The following is a 23,572-nucleotide window of genomic DNA, read 5'->3' as shown; positions in this document are numbered from 1 at the left end:
ACATCACACTCCAGACCATAACGAAAGCTGGATGCTTCACACATTGCTGCATACAGGCAGCTTTGAACTATTCTCCAGATCTGTGACGAACATACTGGCAGCTTTCTTCCATCACAGTGAATTCGGAGTAATCACTGAAGCATACGTGAGGCATGTGTACAAAATTGCAAGTTAGAAAAGTTTGGAATAGTAGTATAATTCAAATGTGCCTTCCTTCAGTATCATAAAAACATCACAGTTTGAAGCCAAAACTCATAACTTTAGAGATCAGACAAACTTAATTACCATATCATTGCACATACGTAAGCCCAGTTGTCACTTGTCCACTCCTGAAGTTGTTAAGCCCACTGCAATCTTTTTGTTCTCATGGCAGTATGATTTTCTGCTTTTTCCTTGGTCAGCATGCCTTTAAACCACATTCAAACAACCTCCTCCTCACTGTCACAGGTGAAACTTCAACACCCAAATCTTTAAGCTGATGTCTCATGTCTGTAGAAGTAAGTTTACAGTTCATTGTTACCAAGTTTGTAACCCTTCTCATTGTTCTAGGACTGATTTTTCTTTCATATCCACATAGTCCTTTTCTGTTTGGCTTGTATTCACCACCTTTCTGCACTGAAAGTTTGATTCTGCTGACAGTTTTCTGTGATTTTCTCATTGTGTCAGCTATTTCTTGCTCAGTATAACAATTTTCAGCAAGAAGTGCTACCACAGCAGAAACTTTCTGAGGTGAAACATCTTTTGTCTTCTCCATAACCTCACTTCTTTGGAAACTCCGCAATTTATTCCTACAGCTAAAAACATGCAAGTTCATAAGCTGTATAATGTCTAGTTAATGTAACAAGAAGTTGATAGAATAAATAACAAGCTGGAGTACACCACAGAAACACAAAACATTACTGTAAACACAGTTTCAAAGCATGTAAACAGACAACTAACACCAGAATGATTTGTAGGGAAAATGAAAAATGTGAAAACTGTGAAAAATTCAGTGATCTGTGAGTGGCTGGGAAGGGAAATTTCGTAGCATCAATCAAACCATGAAAACAAATCAATTATTATGCCTTTCTCTCCTATTTTTACACCAGAAAACGTAAAGAATATCAAAAATAATTGTTTAGTCTTATAATTTGAGCATGTCTGTACAGCGTATCAGCTTTCTACCTTAACCGTTGAAATCAGCATTGCTGCCGCGTCTTGTTTGTAGGCAGATTTTGATAGTAATTCGCTCCTTCAAGTTTTTATTGGTCCAAAGCTCACAGGCATGTAACAAGTGCAACAAAAGTCTCATTAATTTCTTGTAACAATAAAATGGATCATTTATCTCAAACGTCGTTATCAGGAGAAAGAAAACTTGCGTTCTACGGATCAGAGCGTGGAATGTCAGATCCCTTAATTGGGCATGTAGGTTAGAAAATTTAAAATAATAAATGGATAGGTTAAAGTTAGATATAGTGGGAATTAGTGAAGTTCGGTGGCAGGAGGAACAAGACTTTTGGTCAGGTGAATACAGGGTTATAAATACAAAATCAAATAGGGGTAAAGCAGGAGTAGGTTTAATAATAAATAAAAAAATAAAAGTGCGGGTAAGTTAATACAAACAGCATCGTGAACGCATTTTTGTGGCCAAGATAGACACGAAGCCCACACCTACTACAGTAGTACAAGTTTATATGCCAACTAGCTCTGCAGGTTAAGAAGAAATTGATGAAATGTATGATGAGATAAAAGAAATTATTCAGGCAGTGAAGGGAGACAAAAATTTAATAGTCATGGGTGACTGGAATTCGACAGTAGGAAAAGGAAGAGAGGGAAACATAGTAGGAGAATATGGATTGGGGCTAAGAAATGAAAGAGGAAGCCGCCTGGTAGAATTTTGCACAGAGCATAACTTAATCGTAGCTAACACTTGGTTCAAGAATCATGAAAGAAGGTTGTATACATGGAAGAACCCTGGAGATGCTAAAAGGTTTCAGATAGATTATATAATGATAAGACAGAGATTTAAGAACCAGGTTTTAAATTGTAAGACATTTCCAGGGACAGATGTGGACTCTGACCACAGGTTGTACAGAGTTTCATGGAGAGCATAAGGGAACAATTGACAGGAATGGGGGAAAGAAGTACAGTAGAAGAAGAATGGGTAGCTCTGAGGGATGAAGTAGTGAAGGCAGCAGAGGATCAAGTAGGTAAAAAGACGAGGGCTAGTAGAAATCCTTGGGTAACAGAAGAGATACTGAATTTAACCGATGAAAGGAGAAAATACAAAAAAGCAGTAAGTGAAGCAGGCAAAAAGGAATGCAAACGTCTCGGAAGTGAGATCGACAGGAAGTGCAAAATGGCTAAGCAGGGATAGCTAGAGGACAAATGTAAGGATGTAGAGGCTTATCTCACGAGGGGTAAGATAGACACTGCCTACAGGAAAAAAGAGACCTTTGGGGAAAAGAGAACCACTTGCATGAATATCAAGAGCTCAGATGGAAACCCAGTTCCAAGCAAAGAAGGGAACGTAGAAAGGTGGAAGGAGTATATAGAGGGTCTATACAAGGGCGATGTACTTGAGGACAATATTATGGAAATGGAAGAGGATGTAGATGTAGATGAAATGGGAGATATGATACTGCGTGAAGAGTCTGACAGGGCACTGAAAGACCCGAGTCGAAGCAAGGCCCCGGGAGTAGACAACATTCCATTAGAACTACTGATAGCCTTGGGAGAAACAGGTGAAATACCCTCAGACTTCAAGAAGAATATAGTAATTCCAATCCCAAAGAAAGCAGGTGTTGACTGATGCGAAAATTACCGAACTATCAGTTTAATAAGTCACAGCTGCAAAATACTAACATGAATTCTTTACAGACGAATGGAAAAACTGGTAGAAGCTGACCTTGGGGAAGATCAGTTTGGTTTCCGTAGAAATGTTGGAACGTGTGGGGCAATACTGACCTTACGACTTATCTTAGAAGAAAGATTGAGGAAAGGCAAACCTACGTTTCTAGCATTTGTAGACCTAGAGAAAGCTTTTGACAATGTTGACTGGAATACTCTCTTTTAAATTCTGAAGGTGGCAGGGGTAAAATACAGGGAGCGAAAGGCTATTTACAATTTGTACAGAAACCAGATGGCAGTTATAAGAGTCAAGGGACATGAAAGGGAAGCAGTGGTTGGGAAGGGAGTGAGACAGGGTTGTAGCTTCTCCCCAATGCGATTCAATCTGTATATGGAGCAAGCAGTAAAGGAAAAAAAAGAAAAGTTGGGAGTAGGTATTAAAATCCATGGAGAAGAAATAAAAACTTTGAGGTTCGCCGATGACATTGTAATTCTGTCAGAGACAGCAAAGGACTTGGAAGAGCAGTTGAACGGAATGGACAGTGTCTTGAAAGGAGGATATAAGGTGAACATCAACAAAAGCAAAACTAGGATAATGGAATGTAGTCGAATTAAGTCGCGTGATGCTGAGGGAATTAGATTAGGAAATGAGATACTTAAAGTAGTAAAGGAATTTTGCTATTTGGGGAACAAAATAACTGATGATGGTCGAAGTAGAGAGGATATAAAATGTAGACTGGCAATGGCAAGGAAAGCGTTTCTGAAGAAGAGAAATTTGTTAACATCGGGTATTGATTTAAGTGTAGGAAATCGTTTCTGAAAGTATTTGTATGGAGTGTAGCCATGTATGGAAATGAAACGTGGACGATAAATAGTTTAGACAAAAGACAGTAGAAGCTTTCGAAATGTGGTGCTACAGAAGAATGCTGATGATTATATGGGTAGATCACATAACTAATGAGGAGGTATTGATTAGAATTGGGGAGAAGAGGAGTTTGTGGCACAACTTGACTAGAAGAAGGGATCGGTTGGTAGGACATGTTCTGAGGCATCAAGGGATCACCAATTTAGCACCGGAGGGCAGTGTGGAGGGTAAAAATCATAGAGGGGTACCAAGAGATGAGTACACTAAACAAATTCAGAAGGATGTAGGCTGCAGTAGGTACTGGGAGATGAAGAAGCTTGCACAGGATAGAGTAGCATGGAGTGCTGCATCAAACCAGTCTCAGGGCTGAAGACCACAACAACAACATCTCAAAAATTTTTTTAAACTGAGCAATGGAAAGGTATGTTCATATTCCACTCTGTACCGTCCTTTGAATGGTCACCATTGAATAGTGGCGAGAATATTGGAGGGGGGGGGGGGGGGGGGGGGAGGGGGGGGGCTAAAATTTAATATATAAAGGAAACTGATTAATAACTGCTGCTAGAATAATTAAAAACAAATCTTGGAAAAAATAATGGAAAGAAATTGGAAGTTACTCATATCCTGAGTGAACTTTAACTGGCGTTAATATCAGCAGACCTTTAAAGTCAATATATTTTTTAGATTATCCTTTGTCATTTAAATATACATACTTCATTTTTCTGTTACCGCTATTGTGCATAGAGCTTGGTATGACAGTATTGGTTCAGGATCCCCCCTCCTCTGCTCACTAAAATTCTTTCTGTCTGCTTCAATCCTCTTGATGCAAGATTCTTGGCGGGGGTGAAATGATAAGCAGTTGTGGTTATTAAGAAACTTCACTGCACTAATAAATTTTATAACATTTCTTTAAATGTCCGGTTAGAATACACATTTTTGAACAATATTAATGTGGCAGAACTCTTCATCCGTCCGCCTGCTACCACTTATAGTGACAAACAGGTAAACATTCAGAAATTAATCAATTGAAGAGCATATTTCTACTTGTTTTGTATGTGTCCTAATAGTATTGCTGGTATAAAATAACTTATTATTTTATATATAAACAAAAGAATGAGAATAATAATAATAATAATAATAATAATAATAATAATAATAATAATATTCCCCGTGGAGGCCCGGGAAAAGAATAGGCCTCCGGTATGTTCTGCCAGTCGTAAAAGGCGACGAAAAGAACAAACCACTAATTGGGCTAACCCCCCTTTTAGTGTGATTAGTTGGTTCAGGACACAACTAAAGAAGCCTCGGACAAGCGCCGTCAGGGTCGGGGACGACGCTTGAACCCTATGCCCGCCCACAATGGTAATGACACTGCTAGCCAACTGGAAAATGATTTAAATCCAAATAGATGTGTTTTGCAGGATATGCTTCCTGCAACCACCCTAGAAGGAAAATAAAGACAGGATGAGATGGTCTGATGAAGTTAATCGACACCTCATGTTCTGTTATTACCAAGCAACAAACCTAGGAACCAACACAACTGGATACAGATCACAAGTATACACAACATTTATTACCAGATACCCAGAATTAAAATTTTTAACAGAACAATGACTAGCTGATCAGATCTGTGTAATAATCAGAAATAACAGGATACCCCAGTCAGAATTAGAAAACATCAAACAACAAGTACAACAAATACTGGAACAAAATAATGTGCAATCAGAAGAAGAAGAAAATACAGTAATGGACTCACACATCCCAGAGCAAACAAACAAAGAACAAAACGCATCAATTAAACAGTCAGAGGAAAACAAAATCTTAAGACTGCCACCAGAACAAGTACAAATAGAACACGAAGTGACACACATGTTAGATATAGAAGAAAAATTTCAGCTGACATATATAGAATACAAAGACACAAATACAGACATTAGACCATTCTTGCATAGACCGCCAAATAACCCGCAAGTCGAAACAACAATAAAAACTATCAACACAATCATACACAACAAAATAAATGGAAACACAACTATGGAAGAGTTACAACTACTGGTTTATATAGGAGCACTCACTACACTAAATATACACACTAGGCAGAGATCAGAACCAACCAACACACAGAAGAAACCTACAAAACCAGCATGGCAACACAGGCTACAGATCAGAATAGAAAAACCGAGAAAAGACATTGGACAGCTAACACAATTTATAAGACATCAAATGTCAGAAAAAAAACAAAAAAAAAACAAAACGAAAAAGGTTAGAAGCGATAGAGCAATTAGATGAAAAGAAGCAGAAATTACAAGCATTGGCCAAACAACTTAGAAGATACAAAAAAAGTAAAAATAGAAGGAAACAAAACCAAACATTCAACACAAACCAAAAGAAATTTTACCAGACAATAGATAACACACACATTAAAATAGACAATCCACCAAACATAACAGACATGGAACACTTCTGGAGCAATATATGGTCAAACCCGGTACAACATAACAGGCATGCACGGTGGATGCCTGAAGTGATAATTTTGCAACATGAAGTCACCAAAGCAATTAATTCTACTCATAATTGGAAAGCCCCTGCTGGTGTCTGTGTATGTATGGATGGATATGCGTGTGTGTGTGTGTGTGTGTGTGTGTGTGTGTGTGTGTGTGTGTGTGCGTGCGCGCGCGCGCGAGCATATACCTATCCTTTTTCCCCCTAAGGTAAGTCTTTCCGCTCCCGGGATAGGAATGACTCCTTACCCTCTCCCTTAAAACCCACATCCTTTCATCTTTCCTTTTCCTTCCCTCTTTCCTGACAAAGCAGCCGCCGGTTGCGAAAGCTCAAATTCTGTGTGTGTGTTTGTGTTTTATTCATTGTGCCTATCTGCCGGCGCTTTCCCGCTTGGTGGGTCTTGGAATCTTTGTTTTTAATATAAATTATTTAACAGTTACATTGCAGACCCATACACATTCCCTGATACACTTACACGTGGAATAACTTATATGAAACCTAAAGATCAAGCAGACACAGCAAACCCAGCTAAATACCGCCCCATAACATGCGTACCAACAATAGACAAAATATTAACTTCAGTCATTACACAGAAATTAATGACACATACAACACAGAACAAAATTATAAATGAAGAACAAAAAGGCTGTTGTAAAGGAGCACGAGGATGTAAAGAGCAACTGATAATAGATGCAGAGGTAACATATCGAGCTAAAACTAAACAAAGGTCGCTACACTACGCATACATTGATTACCGAAAAGCTTTTGATAGTGTACCCCACTCATGGTTACTACAAATATTGGAAATATACAAAGTAGATCCTAAATTGATACAGTTCCTAAACATAGTAATGAAAAATTGGAAAACCACACTTAATATCCAAACAAATTCAAATAATATCACATCACAGCCAATACAGATTAAGCGTGGAATATACCAAGGAGACTCATTAAGTCCTTTCTGGTTCTGCCTTGCTCTGAACCCACTATCCAACATGCTAAATAATACAAATTATGGATACAATATTACTGGAACATACCCACACAAAATCACACATTTGCTATACATGGATGATCTAAAACTACTGACAGCAACAAATCAACAACTCAACCAATTACTAAAGTATTCAGCAATGATATAAATATGGCTTTTGGAACAGACAAATGTAAGAAAAATAGCATAGTCAAGGGAAAACACACTAAACAAGAAGATTACATATTGGATAACCACAGCGACTGCATAGAAGTGATGGAAAAAACAGATGCCTATAAATATCTAGGATACAGACAAAAAATAGGAATAGATAATACAAATATTAAAGAAGAACTAATAGAAAAATATAGACAAAGACTAACAAAAATACTGAAAACAGAATTGACAGCAAGAAACAAAACAAAAGCTATAAATACTTATGCTATACCAATATTGACCTACTCATTTGGAGTAGTGAAATGGAGTAACACAGACCTAGAAGCACTCAATACACTTACACGATCACAATGCCACAAATATAGAATACATCACAAACATTCAGCAACAGAAAGATTCAAATTAAGCAGAAAGGAAGGAGGAAGGAGATTTATCGACATAAAAAACCTACATTATGGACAGGTAGACAATTTAAGAAAATTCTTTCTAGAACGAGCAGAAACTAGCAAAATATACAAAGCAATTACTCATATAAATACATCGACTACACCACTGCAATTTCATAACCACTTCTACAAGCCTTTAGATCACATAACATCAACAGATACGAAGAAAGTAAATTGGAAAAAGAAAACACTACATGGCAAGCACCTGTATCATCTAACACAGCCACACATCGATCAAGACGCATCCAACACATGGCTAAGAAAAGGCAATATACACAGTGAGACGGAAGGATTCATGATTGTAATACAGGATCAAACAATAAACACCAGATATTACAGCAAGCATATTATTAAAGATCCCAATACCACAACAGATAAATGCAGACTTTGCAAACAACAAATAGAAACAGTAGATCACATCACAAGCGGATGTACAATACTAGCAAATACAGAATACCCCAGAAGACATGACAATGTAGCAAAAATAATACATCAACAGCTTACCTTACAACATAAACTTATAAAACAACACGTTCCCACATACAAGTATGCACCACAAAATGTACTGGAGAATGATGAATACAAATTACACTGGAACAGAATCATTATAACAGATAAAACAACACCACATAACAAACCTGACATCATACTCACCAATAAAAAGAAGAAATTAACACAACTAATTGAAATATCCATACCCAATACAACAAATATACAAAAGAAAACAGGAGAAAAAATTGAAAAATACATCCAACTGGCGGAGGAAGTCAAGGATATGTGGCATCAGGATAAAGTTGACATTATACCAATTATACTATCAGCTACAGGAGTTATACCACACAACATCCACCAGTACATCAATGCAATACAGCTACATCCAAACTTATATATACAACTACGGAAATCCGTAATTAATGATACATGTTCAATTACCCGAAAGTTCCTAAATGCAATATAACATATACCGTACAGTTAAAAGGAAGTCACGCTTGATCAAGGTCCGCATCACTTTCTACTTTTGACCAGACATAACGTCTGAGATAAGAAAGAAATAGTAATAATAATAATAAAGGTAATAATAATATGATTCATTACAAGCAGTATCTCTAATTTTATATGATATGGTATTTATTGATTATATTGGGTATTCAGCAGAGCTTTAGGAATTTACGAGTGGTCAAGTCAATACAAGTAAGTGTTCAGATAAATGTATGTCCAGGAATGTTTCATTTATCACATATCTGCTCTGTTTGGCTTTTGAACATCTATGGCTATCAAGATGAAATTGCTGTAATGTTATTTCACTGTAATTGGTACTTTGCCAAATATTAAAGAGAATAAATGTAGGTGATGTTAGAAATATTGGTGTCACAAGCAGACTGTTTTTAAAACTAACGGTTTTATATGTAATAGTATCTAGATTGGCAATTCGGGGTCCAATTGTAAAGAGTATTTCTTTGTCTATCTCGCTGTCATTCTCGTAAAATTTTGATTGTATTGTGGATTTTCCATCATAACTCAACAATGAATTTTTGCGTGCTCCAGAATCATTCCATTGCCTGATACTCTCTCTCATCCTGTATGTACTCGGTCCTTTATGATTTTTCTTTGTCACTAAAAGTATGAAAAATGGAGCTGTAGCTTGATGCTCTTTCATCGTAACCTCTTCCTTCATGCGCAGAACTTCAACAGAAAAATATTGTGTAAAGTGATCTGCCAGCTCTCAGAGAGACGCTCATCCTGCTGTGAGTAAATGGTTCTGACATCTGATGTTGCAAGACTCTCAGACACTTACAGAACGTACTCGCAGGCAACTATTAGACAGTAACTATAAGCAAAAATTGGCCTCTAGTTTAACATTTCTGTGAGTACTATTGATAGTGCCAAAATCTCTGAGAGCTAAAAACTTTCATGTTTACCCTAGCCCTTAGGTGCAAGTTGATATGTAAGAATTAACATAATGAATCAGAGTGTGAGGGGATATAGCTGGAACTTTAATCAAACTATACTTGTGAGACTGAAGAATGGTGCGTATTTTAATATCTCTCTTTATCTTAATAATTGTGGTTTGTGACTTTTTGCTTCATAAACTTGTCAGACCAGGTAATCTAGCAGTAAAGTGCATATCTGGAAGCAGAGAGGTTTTAGGATAGAATCCTATATTCACCCCAAAAATTTTCAGTTTGTCTTTAATCCAAGCCTTCACTGACGTATTGGTGTGAGGTGTCACCAGGAATGTCACATGGTCTGGATTCCACATTAAATTGTAGGTTCCCTTTTCCCTGTCGGATAACTAGAGTAGATTAGGGACACGTGAGTTGCTGAAGTGGCAACTTTCAATTAGATTTGCTCTTGGCTATTGAGCCAAACAAAATTTAGTTTCTTATTTATGACAATGATGGCTTTGGCAAACGTCAGAAATGATAGTATGACAATAATTACACTCACAAAATATATTACAGTCTACAATTGTTGCATCTTATATCTATTTTTACTTTATTCCTTTACAGCTGATATGCTACTGGTTTATATTATAAACAAACAAATCAAACACAACATACAAATTAGGCCTCTGCCATGATCTGACTGGTTGACTGATATCTGCAAGGCAGTATGAGCAGTGATCTATGATTGTTGGCATGTAATCAGAATGTAGCCATTCCTTTCAGCCATTGTTGCCAGGAGATGAATCTTGATGCTACTGCAGTTCCTCATTTGGCTTCGTGTGGCTGAGTGTACCTTGCTCCAGACCTCCCTGCTGCAGAAATATCTGAGGAGGTACTGTGAATCAAATTCAAGGAAGTGGTGCTAACCATTTGGCTATTGAAGCAGTCCGTATCACAAACAGAATTTTGAAATTCATAGAATTATAATAAACATTTTTCTATCACAGAATCTTTGGATTTTCTGTTAAAATGATTCTCTTTAGATGTTCTTGGAAAGTTTGTAGTTCGTTAGAGTCCAACCATTGAGGCATGATCTTCAGTCTGTCACTGTTAATTTTGTTCTTTCGCAGAAGTAGTTAATATTTTGTACTAGTATTGTGATCGTGTACATCACTTCACTTGGTAATTTCAGTTGGCTGATTTGTATAACATTTTACTAACTTAATGTATAAAGGATGTATTGTTAAGTGTTTCTGCTGCACAAAGACTTCCTATCATGCATGAGGCTTATTGTTCTTTTTCAAAACAGCACCATCCTTTTTAAGTGGGCATCAGCAGTGGAGCTCAATAATTCAATTTCATAGTTAAGAAAGCGGTAGATTGTTCCACAGCCAAATATTACTGATGTTTGTCCACGAACTGTCTTTGTGAGCTCGCTATGGAGATATAAACCACTACTGGCTTTTACACGTACATAACACTGGAGAACAGCCATTTTGTGTCCTAGATCTGTGACTTATTCTCAACTAATTTTTGGCCCCTGAATTCAAAACAGTTATCAGTTTTTCTCTATCATGCCAAGTTTTTAAACTAAAGAATACTCTCTCTCCACCCTAAAAGTCATTAAAACTGGGCATACAAAGGAAAATAAAGTGGGTACTAAATAAGTGTAGTAGAATATTAGAATACTTTATTCATTCAGAGGTTATTATAATATTCAAAGGTACATTGTGTTTATACAAATAATAAAAACAAAGATATTAGGGTACATATTTTCGCTTATAACTTTTCCTACAATGTCTGGGGACATTCTCGCTTGATGCTCCAGCAGTAGTCAGCCATCATACTGACATCCCATCTACCTTGATACCTTACTTCCATGACCTTCAAATCTTGGTGGAATCGCTCGCCCTGTTCATCACTGACAGCACTAAGATTTTCTGAAAAGTTAGCAAGATGGCTATGTAAGAAATGCAGATTGATACTCATGTTACAGCCAAGCTTTTTAAAGCTCCCTAGAGTTGGTGAACAATTTCGATGTAATTATGGGCTCGTGTATTTCCTATAAAGTCCTTGACAATACTTTTGAATGCCAACCAAGCATTATTTTCAAGTTTGGACATTGTTTCTATGAAATGTTCATTTTTAATAAGTTGCCGAATCTGTGGCCCATCAACGACACCAGCCTTCATCTTCTCATATGACAAGCTAGGAAATGCCAAAATGATACACTTAAAACAGTCCCCTTCAGTTGACAGAGCTCTAACAAATTGTTTTTTTGAGATCTAGTTTTATATGCAAAGGCCGAAATATAATGTTTTATCTGTCAACGAGTGGATGATTTACAATGTTTGGATCACCAGGTTTCAGGTCAGATCTTTGCGGCTACTTTGACTGCACCCAATGCTCCTCACGAGCTCTGCTGTCCCACATACACAGAAAACACGGATACTTGGTATATCCGTGTTGCTGGCCAAGAAGGAAAGAAACCATTTTAAGGTCAACACAGATGATCCATTTGTGCAAGTTATATTGCAACATGTCAATGACCTCCTTTATGTCTTCGTATTTTTCATGCAAGAAATTGGATGGCCTATTTGGACTGAACCGTATAAATTTCCATTGTGGAGGAGAACACACTTCAAGCTATGTTTTGAGCTATCTATAAACAATCGCCATTTGGTTGCGTTATAGTCTGAAATTCCCAATTCCTTCATTAAACCAGATATGTTGTGGCAACACACAAATCCATCAGCACTCCGAAAGAACTGCAGAAATGCACTTTCTGTCGATCGGAAGTAGGTGATTTTAGCTCCTTTTTCTAACAAGTTATTTTCATGCAGTCTTGTTGCTAGAAGTTCTGATGCATTTTTGGATAGTCCCAAATCCTGTACCAAGTCATTTAACTCATGCTGATTAAATCCTTTATGAACAGAATCATCGTCACCTTTAAAATCTTTGTTGCTGCGGTCACATTGATCTTTGCCCGACGCATCTTCTTGTATTTCCATTTGCAAAGAGGTTAATTCTTGAAACACTGGCACTGGAATTTCAGCTGAATGCGGCACAGGGTATATAGCTGACTCTTTAAAGTACACACACACACACACACACACACACACACACACACACAGACGTTTTTACTATACAAAAGTAACAGTCACTGGAGTGTCTTTGGGCTCTCACTAAATCATTGGTATACCAGACAGAAGTTTATGACGTGTTCCTTTTGTCCACATTCTCAAACCCTCCACACACTGCTTGCAGACTTTGTGAGGGGCCCATGATTTATCTTGGTCGCCAATTTTTACTTTAAAATAAGCAAAATATGCTTCTCTGACAAAATTACTGATGTTTGTCCATTGACTGGGAATGGTAAAACTGCCACGTATAAAACACAACGAATTGGGGTTGTTTAAGCACTTACTATGCGAACTACTAGTGTCAGACATAAAGAAACTTTTTTGTTTACATATAAATAAGAAGTAAATACTGCTAATCTTGTGTAAATACAAATTCTTGCACTACACATTGGAAACCGGCTTCACTATATCAGAGCGACAAGTACACCTGTTTACTACAGCATCTCATGCGTAACTGACCACATTAGTGTAGACAGTATGAATCTAAACCTGTCGCTCGGTGTCACTACCTGCCTGAAATGCCAGTAACTGAGATATGGTGACATTACCATGAAACCCTGATCATTGAAGCCCACTAGTGAACAACACTGATAGACAAAAATAACTTTCACATAATGTGTCACTGTCAAGTAACATACATGGAAGCACCATGTAGGAATATCAACAATGTAGTAAAAGACATATTGCTACTTACTATAAAGAAACATACCAAGTATATTAAAAACAAAGATTCCAAGACTTACCAAGCGGGAAAGCGCCGGCAGACAGGCACATGAACAAAACACACAAACACACACAGAATTACTAGCTTTCGCAACCGATGGTTGCTTCTTCAGGAAGGAGAGGGAAAGACGAAAGGATGTGGGTTTTAAGGGAGAGGGTAAGGAGTCATTCCAATCCCGGGAGCGGAAAGACTTCCCTTAGGGGAAAAAAAGGACAGGTGTACACTCGCGCGCACACACACACACACACACACACACACACACACACACACACACACACACATATCCATCCGCACATACACAGACACAAGCAGACATATTTAAAGACAAAGAGTAAGGGCAGAGATGTCAGTCGAGGCGGAAGTACAGAGGCAAAGAAGTTGTTGAAAGACAGGTGAGGTATGAGCGGCGGCAACTTGAAATTAGCGGAGGTTGAGGCCTGGCGGATATCGAGAAGAGAGGATATACTGAAGGGCGAGTTCCCATCTCCGGAGTTCGGATAGGTTGGTGTTGGTGGGAAGTATCCAGATAACTCGGACGGTGTAACACTGTGCCAAGATGTGCTGGCCATGCATCAAGGCATGTTTAGCCACAGGGTGATCCTCATTACCAACAAACACTGTCTGCCTGTGTCCATTCATGCGAATGGACAGTTTGTTGCTGGTCATTCCCACATAGAAAGTGTCACAGTGCAGGCAGGTCAATTGGTAAATCACGTGGGTGCTTTCACACGTGGCTCTCCCTTTGATCGTGTACACCTTCCGGGTTACAGGACTGGAGTAGGTGGTGGTGGGAGGGTGCATAGGACAGGTTTTACACCGGGGGCGGTTGCAAGGGTAGGAGCCAGAGGGTAGGGAAGGTGGTTTGGGGATTTCATAGGGATGAACCAAGAGGTTACGAAGGTTAGGTGGATGGCGGAAAGACACTCTTGGTGGAGTGGGGAGGATTTCATGAAGGATGGATCTCATTTCGGGGCAGGATTTTAGGAAGTCGTATCCCTGCTGGAGAGCCACATTCAAGGTCTGATCCAGTCCCGGGAAGTATTCTGTCACAAGTGGGGCACTTTTGGGGTTCTTCTGTGAGAGGTTCTGGGTTTGAGGGGATGAGGAAGTGGCTCTGGTTATCTGCTTCTGTACCAGGTTGGGAGGGTAGTTGCGGGATGCGAAAGCTGTTTTCAGGTTGTTGGTGTAATGGTCGAGGGATTCAGGACTGGAGCAGATTCATTTGCCACGAAGGCCTAGGCTGTAGGGAAGGGACCGTTTGATATGGAATGGGTGGCAGCTGTCATAATGGAGGTACTGTTGTTTGTTGGTGGGTTTGATGTGGACGGATGTGTGCAGCTGGCCATTGGACAGATGGAGGTCAACGTCTAGGAAAGTGGCATGGGATTTGGAGTAGGACCAGGTGAATCTGATGGAACCAAAGGAGTTGAGGTTGGAGAGGAAATTCTGGAGTTGTTCTTCACTGTGAGTCCAGATCATGAAGATGTCATCAATAAATCTGTACCAAACTTTGGGTTGGCAGGCTTGGGTAACCAAGAAGGCTTCCTCTAAGCGACCCATAAATAGGTTGGCATACGAGGGGGCCATCCTGGTACCCATGGCTGTTCCCTTTAATTGTTGGTATGTCTGGCCTTCAAAAGTGAAGAAGTTGTGGGTCAGGATGAAGCTGGCTAAGGTGACGAGGAAAGAGGTTTTAGGTAGGGTGGCAGGTGATCGGCGTGAAAGGAAGTGCTCCATTGCAGCGAGGCCCTGGACGTGCGGGATATTCGTGTATAGGGAAGTGGCATCAATGGTTACAAGGATGGTTTCCAGGGGTAACAGACTGGGTACGGATTCCAGGCGTTCGAGAAAGTGGTTGGTGTCTTTGATGAAGGATGGGAGACTGCATGTAATGGGTTGAAGGTGTTGATCTACGTAGGCAGAGATACGTTCTGTGGGGGCTTGGTAACCAGCTACAATGGGGCGGCCAGGATGTTTGGGTTTGTGAATTTTAGGAAGTAGGTAGAAGGTAGGAGTGCGAGGTGTCGGTGGGGTGAGGAGTTTGATGGAGTCAGGTGAAAGGTTTTGTAGGGGGCCTAAGGTTCTGAGGATTCCTTGAAGCTCCGCCTGGACATCAGGAATGGGATTACCTTGGCAAACTTTGTATGTAGAGTTGTCTGAAAGCTGACGCAGTCCCTCAGCCACATACTCCCGACGATCAAGTACCACGGTCGTGGAACCCTTGTCAGCCAGAAGAATGATGATGGATCGGTCAGCTTTTAGATCACGGATAGCCTGGGCTTCGGCTGTGGTGATGTTGGGAGTAGGATTAAGGTTTTTCAAGAAAGATTGAGAGGCAAGGCTGGAAGTGAGAAATTCCTGGAAGGTTTGGAGAGGGTGATTTTGAGGAAGAGGAGGTGGGTCCCGCTGTGATGGAGGACTGAACTGTTGCAGGCAGGGTTCAATTTGGATAGTGTCTTGGGGAGTTGGATCATTAGGAGTGGGATCAGGATTGTTTTTCTTCGTGGCAAAGTGATATTTCCAGCAGAGACTACGAGTGTAGGACAGTAAATCTTTGACAAGGGCAGTTTGGTTGAACCTGGGAGTGGGGCTGAAAGTGAGGCCTTTGGATAGGACAGAGGTTTCGGATTGGGAGAGGGGTTTGGAGGAAAGATTAACTACTGAATTGGGGTGTTGTGGTTCCAGATTGTGTTGACTAAAATTTTGAGGTGTTGGGGGGAGTGGAGCTGGAAGTGGGAGATTGAGTAGATGGGAGAGACTGGGTCTGTGTGCAATGAGAGGAGGTTGAGGTTTGTTGGAAAGGTTGTGGAGGGTGAGTGAGTTGCCTTTCCGGAGGTGGGAAACCAGGAGATTGGATAGTTTTTTGAGGTGGAGGGTGGCATGTTGTTCTAATTTGCGGTTGGCCTGTAGGAGGATGCTATGTACAGCTGGTGTGGATGTGGGAGAGGAAAGATTGAGGACTTTGATTTGGGATAGGAGTTGACGGGTGTGTTCATTGGCCGAGTCGATGTATAGGTGAAGGATTAGGCGGGTGAGGGCTATGGATTGTGCTGTTGGAACTGGTATAAGGACTGATGGAAAGAAGGATTGCAGCCAGAGATGGGAACTTTAAGTGTGAGGCCTTTTGGAGTAATGCCAAATGTCAGACAAGCCTGAGTAAATAAAATATGGGAGCGTAATCTGGCTAGGGTGAAGGCATGTTTGCAGAGGGAATGTAAATAAAATTTAATGGGGTCGTTGTAGGGATGTTGTGAGGTTGACATGGTATTAGTAGGTGGAAAGGGTAATATGAGGTTAAAGTGAAAGTAAAGAGAGATTTATATAGGGAGAGATAAAGGTGTGAAAAAAGTCGAAAAAGTGTTGGTTTGAGATGAGCTATGTTGATCATGTGCTGAACTTAGGTTGGTGAACAACAATGGGTGCAAAGGTTGGGTAGTTATGTTGTCTCCAGATCACGTTAAAGGGTGGGGAAATTCAAGAAAATTTCGAGTGTTTTGTTCATGTGCCTGTCTGCCGGCGCTTTCCCGCTTGGTAAGTCTTGGAATCTTTGTTTTTAATATATTTTTCCCATGTGGAAGTTTCTTTCTATTTTATTTACATCATCGAAACATATCAAGTTGCGGACAGGCACAATTAAGACACGCTGACGTAAGCTTTCGGCCACAGCCTTCATCAGTGTAAGTGAAGACACACACCATTCAAATACACAAGCAAGCACACATGACGTGTGCTTGCTTGTGTTTATGAATAGTGAATGTCTCTCTTTCACAAAGGTTACTAGGAAAGTTTTGCAATTCACTAAGTTGCAGGAGGCTGATTGTTGCTGTGTTCTGAGAATACTTCATACTTGCATTGTAGCCACCGTACCATGTGTGTGGGCGCAGTCGTTCACTGGCAGAGTTAGTTTGACGTGCTTGCTATGGCATCGAGGTCACAAAGTGAGATTCAGAAATTTTTGTGGTACAACTTCGCACTTGGTTGAAACACAGGCCAGTGATTTGAAGAAATGACTCTTCCACTTGGTGATCTATGCCCACATCATACAACTATATTCAGGTGGTGCAGAGAATTCCAAAGAGGAAATTTCATTCTGGAGAATGCTGAGAGGGCAAGAAGGCCACAATCATCAGTTATGGAGGAAAACATTGATACTGTGAGGAAGATGCTAGATGAAGACAGAAGAGTGAACTATAAACACATAGAGGATACCTTAGTTATTGGTTTCGGAGTATGGAGAGGTGTATTCAATGTGGCAGAAATTACTCCGAAAAAATTAAATAAATAAAGCTGTATTGCAAAACTTTCCTAGTACCCTTTGTACTGATGAATGCTGTGGCCGAAGGCTTTATGCAAGCCTCTTTTAATTGCGCCTGTCTGCAACTTAGCTATCTTCTTTATGGTAAGTAACAATCTGTCTCTTCCTACACTTTTAAACTTGGTCCATACATAAAAAGAACTGTCTCCTGTATAGTACGGAAGGCAACTAAAAGAAATATGCAAGGATACGAACAGAAATGGCATATTTATACAAAGACAATATTTATACTGAAGTCACTGCAATTAATGATGGTCCCCTGGACATTACAAAAGGAATGCATTGTTCTCAATAAAGTGGGCGATCACCATGGACAGCAATGCATGCTCTGCAACATGCTCCCATGCTGCCCACAACATTGGTAAGAAGTTCTTGTGGTAGGATACTCTATTCCTACCTGCGTGCTTGGCAACTCATGGTTGGTTGTTTGTGCCGGTGGACGTGCTGCACTTTTCCCCAACATATCTCACACTTGCTCGATCAGATTAATGTTGGGGAAATGGCAGGAAATCTTCCCGTGGCTTGGTGGCTCAGATGGATAGAGCGTCTGCCATGTAAGCAGGAGATCCTGGGTTCGAGTCCCGGCTGGGGCACACATTTTCAACATGTCCCTAGTGAAGTGCATCAACGCCTGTTTGCAGCTAGGGTGTCCATTTAATTATCATTTCACTATTTGTAACATTTACAGAAACCAAATGACAGGTATAAAAGCTGATGGGCATGAAAGGGGAGCAGTGGTTGGAAGACAGTGAGATAGGACTGTTGCCTATCCTTGATGTCACCTAATTTGTACGTTGAGCAAGCAGTAAAGTTAACCAAAGAGGAATATGGTTTAGGAATTGAAGTTCAGGGAGAAGAAATAAAAACTTTTGATAGAGCAATACAACATGAACATCAACAAAAGCAAAACAAGAATAATGGAATATAGTTGAATTAAATCAGATGAGGCTGAGGGAATTAGATTAGGAGACGAGACACTTAAGGTAGTTAATGAGTTTCGCAATATTGGGCTGCAGAATAACTGATGGTGGCCAAAGTAGAGAGGATATAAAGTATAGACTGGCAATGGCAAGAAAAGTGATCCTGAAGAAAATAAATTTGTTAATATCAAATGTAAATTTAAGAGTTAGGAAGAAGACGTTTCTGAAAGTGTTTGTGTGGAGCGTAGCCATGTATGGAAGTTAAACATGTGGTAAACAGTTTAGACAAATAGAGAATAGGACCTTTTAAAATGTGGTGCTAAAGAAGAATGCTGAAGATTCGATGGCTCAATTGCATTGCTGATGAAAGGTACTGAGTAGAATTGGGAAGAAAAGATATTTGTGGCAGAACATGACTGAAAGAAGGGATTGGTTGATAGGATCACATTCTGAGACGACAAGAGGTCACCAGTTTAATATTAGAAGGAAATGTGGTGGTTAAAAATCATAGAGGGAGACCAAGAGATGAATACAGTAAGCAGATTTAGAAGAATGTAGGTTGTGGTATTTATTTGGAAACGAAGAGGCTTGCACTGGGTAGAATAGCATGGAGAGCTACTTCAAACCAGTCTTCAGAGTGAAGACGATAATGACGACGACGACAACAACAACAACAACAACAACAACAACAACAGGCATGCATGCAATATGCATCCTCTGGTCCACCAGAGTGTACACTCCATGCAAGAACTATGTAATTACTGTGATCATGGTTAGCTCTTTTGTAAAGCTGTGCTGAGAATATACAAGCAGTATGTGTTTTGTGAGGGAGAAACAAAGAGCACTTGATTGCGGCAGGATAATACTTTTGAATATCTTATTAAAGGTGGGAATTAGTGGTATTGGTCTGTAGTTGAAGACATCTTCCTTACTTCCTATTGTATGAGGGTGGTTTGAAAAGTTCTCGGAATGGAATAGAATAAAAGTACTTACATCACTGAAACTTTTTTATTTTTCAATATAGTCTTCTTGTAGATTAATACACTGGTCCAACGATTTCCAGTGTCTTTATTTGATCTCGAAAATGAGTTTCTTCAAGGCCTGCAAAATAGTTGTCACCTCTGGCTATCAGTTCTTCGTTTGAAGAGATTCTTCATCCACCAAGAAAAATTTTCAGTTTTGGGAAGAGATGGAAGTCTGACGGAGCCATGTCAGATAAATAAGTTGGGTGTGGCAACAATTCGTACCCTGCAACTTCCTGGCAGATTAAAACTGTGTGCCGGACCAAGACTAGAACTTGGGACGAGGTACTGGCAGAAGTAAAGCTGTGAGGACGGGACGTGAGTTGTACTTGGGTAGCTCAGACGGTAGAGCACTTGCCTGCGAAAGGCATAGGTTCCGAGTTCGAGTCTCTGTCCGGCACAGTTTTAATCTGCCAGGAAGTTTCATATCAGCGCACACTCTGCTGCAGAGTGAAAATCTCATTCTGGAATTCATACCTTAGTTCGTTTAATTTTGCCATGGCAATGGCACATGTGTGTGGGTGCGCATTATCTTGATGGGTGACGACTTTCTTCCTTGCTAAACCTGGCCTTTTTTAGTGTATATTTTGTTGCAGTTTGTCCAGGAGGTTAGCATAGTATTCTCCAGTAATTGTTTGCCCAGTGGGGAGAGAATCTACAAACAGAATTCCCTTTGCATTCCAGAACACTGATGTCATGACCTTTCCTGCAGAAGGAATTGTCTTTGCTTTCTTTGGTGGTGGAGAATCAGCATGTTTCCATGCTTTGACTGTTGTTTTGTCTCTGGCATATAGTAGTGCACCCAAGTTTCATCTGTGGCCACAAACTGTTGCAAAAAATCTTGTTCGTTTCTCCTAAACTGGGCCAAACATTGTTCTGATATGTCCATTCTTATGTGTTTTTCATGCAGCGTTAAGAATCGTAGCACACACCTTGCAGATAAGTTTTTCATTTCTAATTCTTTGGTAAAAAATGTGGTATACCCTTTCAGATGACATCTGGCAAGTGTGAGCAATTTCACGCTCTTTCAACCTCCATGACCATTTTGTGCACTTTTGAAATGATTTCTAGAGTAGTGACACATCTTGGCCAGCCATTGCATGGATCATCATCTAAGCTCTCCGGACCAAATTTGAATCATTTGTCCTATGTATTCTGGAAATTGGTATGAATGTCTTTGCTTTCACACCTTTCTTTATGAAGTACTTAATCACTGCTCAGATATCACTTTTTCTCATCTTTGCAAACCACTATGCAGGAACAACAACAGAGCCATGCACCGCCACAGCTCTCTTCCAAGAAGAGTGACGTGGCACGTGTTTACAGGCAGCAGTCCAATGAATATTGTGTCCAACTGGTGAGTGCTGCGCATGAACTAGAAATGGCTGGCCGTGGTCTGTGTGACATGTGACCTGCGGCTGCATGGCGGCAGACACCGTGGTATAGGCATTATACCACACTACAATTGTATTTTAGGCTGAATGCTTCTTGGCACTTTTGTGATATTTGTCAATTATCTCTCAGGTTGTTTTACTTATATTATCAGATTGCACTATTGCTTTGCTGTCAATCTGCTCCCCAAGGTTAGCAATTTCAGTCTTAAAAGATGTCTGTGCTTTATTCTACTTACCTCAAAATCTGTAGACTAGAAGATTTGTGAAGTAAAATTAGATTATGTATAGTTTTCTTGAGTCTAATAGGACTTGGTGGGAGCTATAGTCTAGAATTACTTGCAGCTTGGCAATGTTTTCCTACCTTCTGAATTTTTCTGACAGTGTTGCAGTAGTCATTTTGTCTCAACGGCATTGAATTGAACACATTCAATTTGTCATCAGGCTCTTTCACCTGGTACACAGGATCCCATTTCTCCTCTGTTAGTTTGTGTTTAAAGATATTAATGGTTGATCTATTCCGAGTTTTTCTTCTTCGGTACAACTTTTAGTATTTTTTGTACAGCTGAATTTGTGTACTTTGTCACCTGAAAAAAGTGGTTAGAATAATGAATATTACAGCTACTTCAATTTACCTTATTTGCAACATATCTGCTGATTATAGCATAATCTGGTCTAGTGGAGCATTGTGTCTAACACTCTTAAGTGTCTGACCTTACTACCTGTATGTTTAAAATATTGTGCAAGTTTAGTACGTCAGTGGATTTCAAGTTTGCTATAACGTTTGAATTTACATCTGTGTTAAAGTCACCAAATATAGTGAGGTACTTAACTTGTGAACAATGCAAATTAGCTGTTTCAAGATGCACACACACAATAAAGAGCTATCAAAATGCCTGATTTTGTTGTTGTTGTTGTTGTTGGTGTTGGTGTTGTTGTTGTCGTTTTTGTTCTTAATCAAAATATCCACGGGTGTACTGCCGGTCTATAGTGTCCAACGGGCACAATATTTCGGCGATCAAACATGCCGCCATCATCAGGTGAACTGACAGACTGAGCTCCTGTGAACGCGCCGGCACGGAGATCCATACTCTATGGCTGCTCAGGGGGAACTGGGTTCGGTCGCGGCGGCGGCCGATTTAAATACCCTCTGCCCGCGGCGCGCTCCCTCCGCCGTCCGCACCCCGTGCCACGGTAGCGCGGTGGAACAGATTGCGACGGCGTCTGAGATGACGTCGGTGTGATGGCTCTGTCCGCCGTGGTCATCACAACTATGCGTTTGCTCGATTTACTCTTGATTAACCCAATTGCTGGTTCCCAAGCCGTGCTAAGATTATAGCCACAGTCACGGTTTATAAGGTCGTCATTGGTGCGAATTTCGATGGCCTCTCTAACAACGCTGTCCCAGTATCTCGACGTCTGTACCAGAATCCTTGTGCGGTCACACTCCATAGTGTGATTTTCCGATAAACAATGTTCAGCGACCGCCGACTTGCTCGGATACATCAGTCGAGTGTGCCTCTGGTGTTCACGGCATCGATCCTCGACGGTACGCATCATCTGACCAGTATACACTCCTGGAAATTGAAATAAGAACACCGTGAATACATTGTCCCAGGAGGGGAAACTTTATTGACACATTCCTGAGGTCAGATACATCACATGATCACACTGACAGAACCACAGGCACATAGACACAGGCAACAGAGCATGCACAATGTCGGCACTAGTACAGTGTATATCCACCTTTCGCAGCAATGCAGTCTGCTATTCTCCCATGGAGACGATCGTAGAGATGTTGGATGTAGTCCTGTGGAACGGCTTGCCATGCCATTTCCACCTGGCGCCTCAGTTGGACCAGCGTTCGTGCTGGACGTGCTGTCCGCGTGAGACGACGCTTCATCCAGTCCCAAACATGCTCAATTGGAGACAGATCCGGAGATCTTGCTGGCCAGGGTAGTTGACTTACACCTTCTAGAGCACGTTGGGTGGCACGGGATACATGCGGACATGCATTGTCCTGTTGGAACAGCAAGTTCCCTTGCCAGTCTAGGAATGGTAGAACGATTGGTTCAATGACGGTTTGGATGTACCGTGCACTATTCAGTGTCCCCTCGACGATCACCAGAGGTGTACGGCCAGTGTAGGAGATCGCTCCCTACACCATGATGCCGGGTGTTGGCCCTGTGTGCCTCGGTCGTATGCAGTCCCGATTGTGGCGCTCACCTGCACGGCGCAAAACACGCATACGACCATCATTGGCACCAAGGCAGAAGCGACTCTCATCGCTGAAGACGACACGTCTCCATTTGTCCCTCCATTCACGCCTGTCGCGACACCACTGGAGGCAGGCTGCACGATGTTGGGGCATGAGCGGAA

The 23,572-nt window shown here is 40.6% G+C and overlaps 1 protein-coding gene and 1 non-coding gene across 2 annotated transcripts in view; both read left to right on the top strand.

Moving 5' to 3' along the window:
• Positions 1-23,572, top strand: part of LOC126352984 (erythroid differentiation-related factor 1) — a 224,218-nt gene that overhangs the window by 70,956 nt on the left and 129,690 nt on the right. The gene's annotated exons all lie outside the window — the stretch shown is intronic.
• Trnat-ugu (transfer RNA threonine (anticodon UGU)) lies at positions 18,380-18,453 on the top strand. The gene has a single exon. It is a non-coding gene; the product is annotated as a tRNA-Thr (tRNA).

The sequence above is a fragment of the Schistocerca gregaria genome, chromosome 1, assembly GCF_023897955.1.
Source record: "Schistocerca gregaria isolate iqSchGreg1 chromosome 1, iqSchGreg1.2, whole genome shotgun sequence".
Classification (NCBI taxonomy): domain Eukaryota; kingdom Metazoa; phylum Arthropoda; class Insecta; order Orthoptera; family Acrididae; genus Schistocerca; species Schistocerca gregaria.
This window is presented reverse-complemented; position numbering and strand designations above follow the sequence as displayed.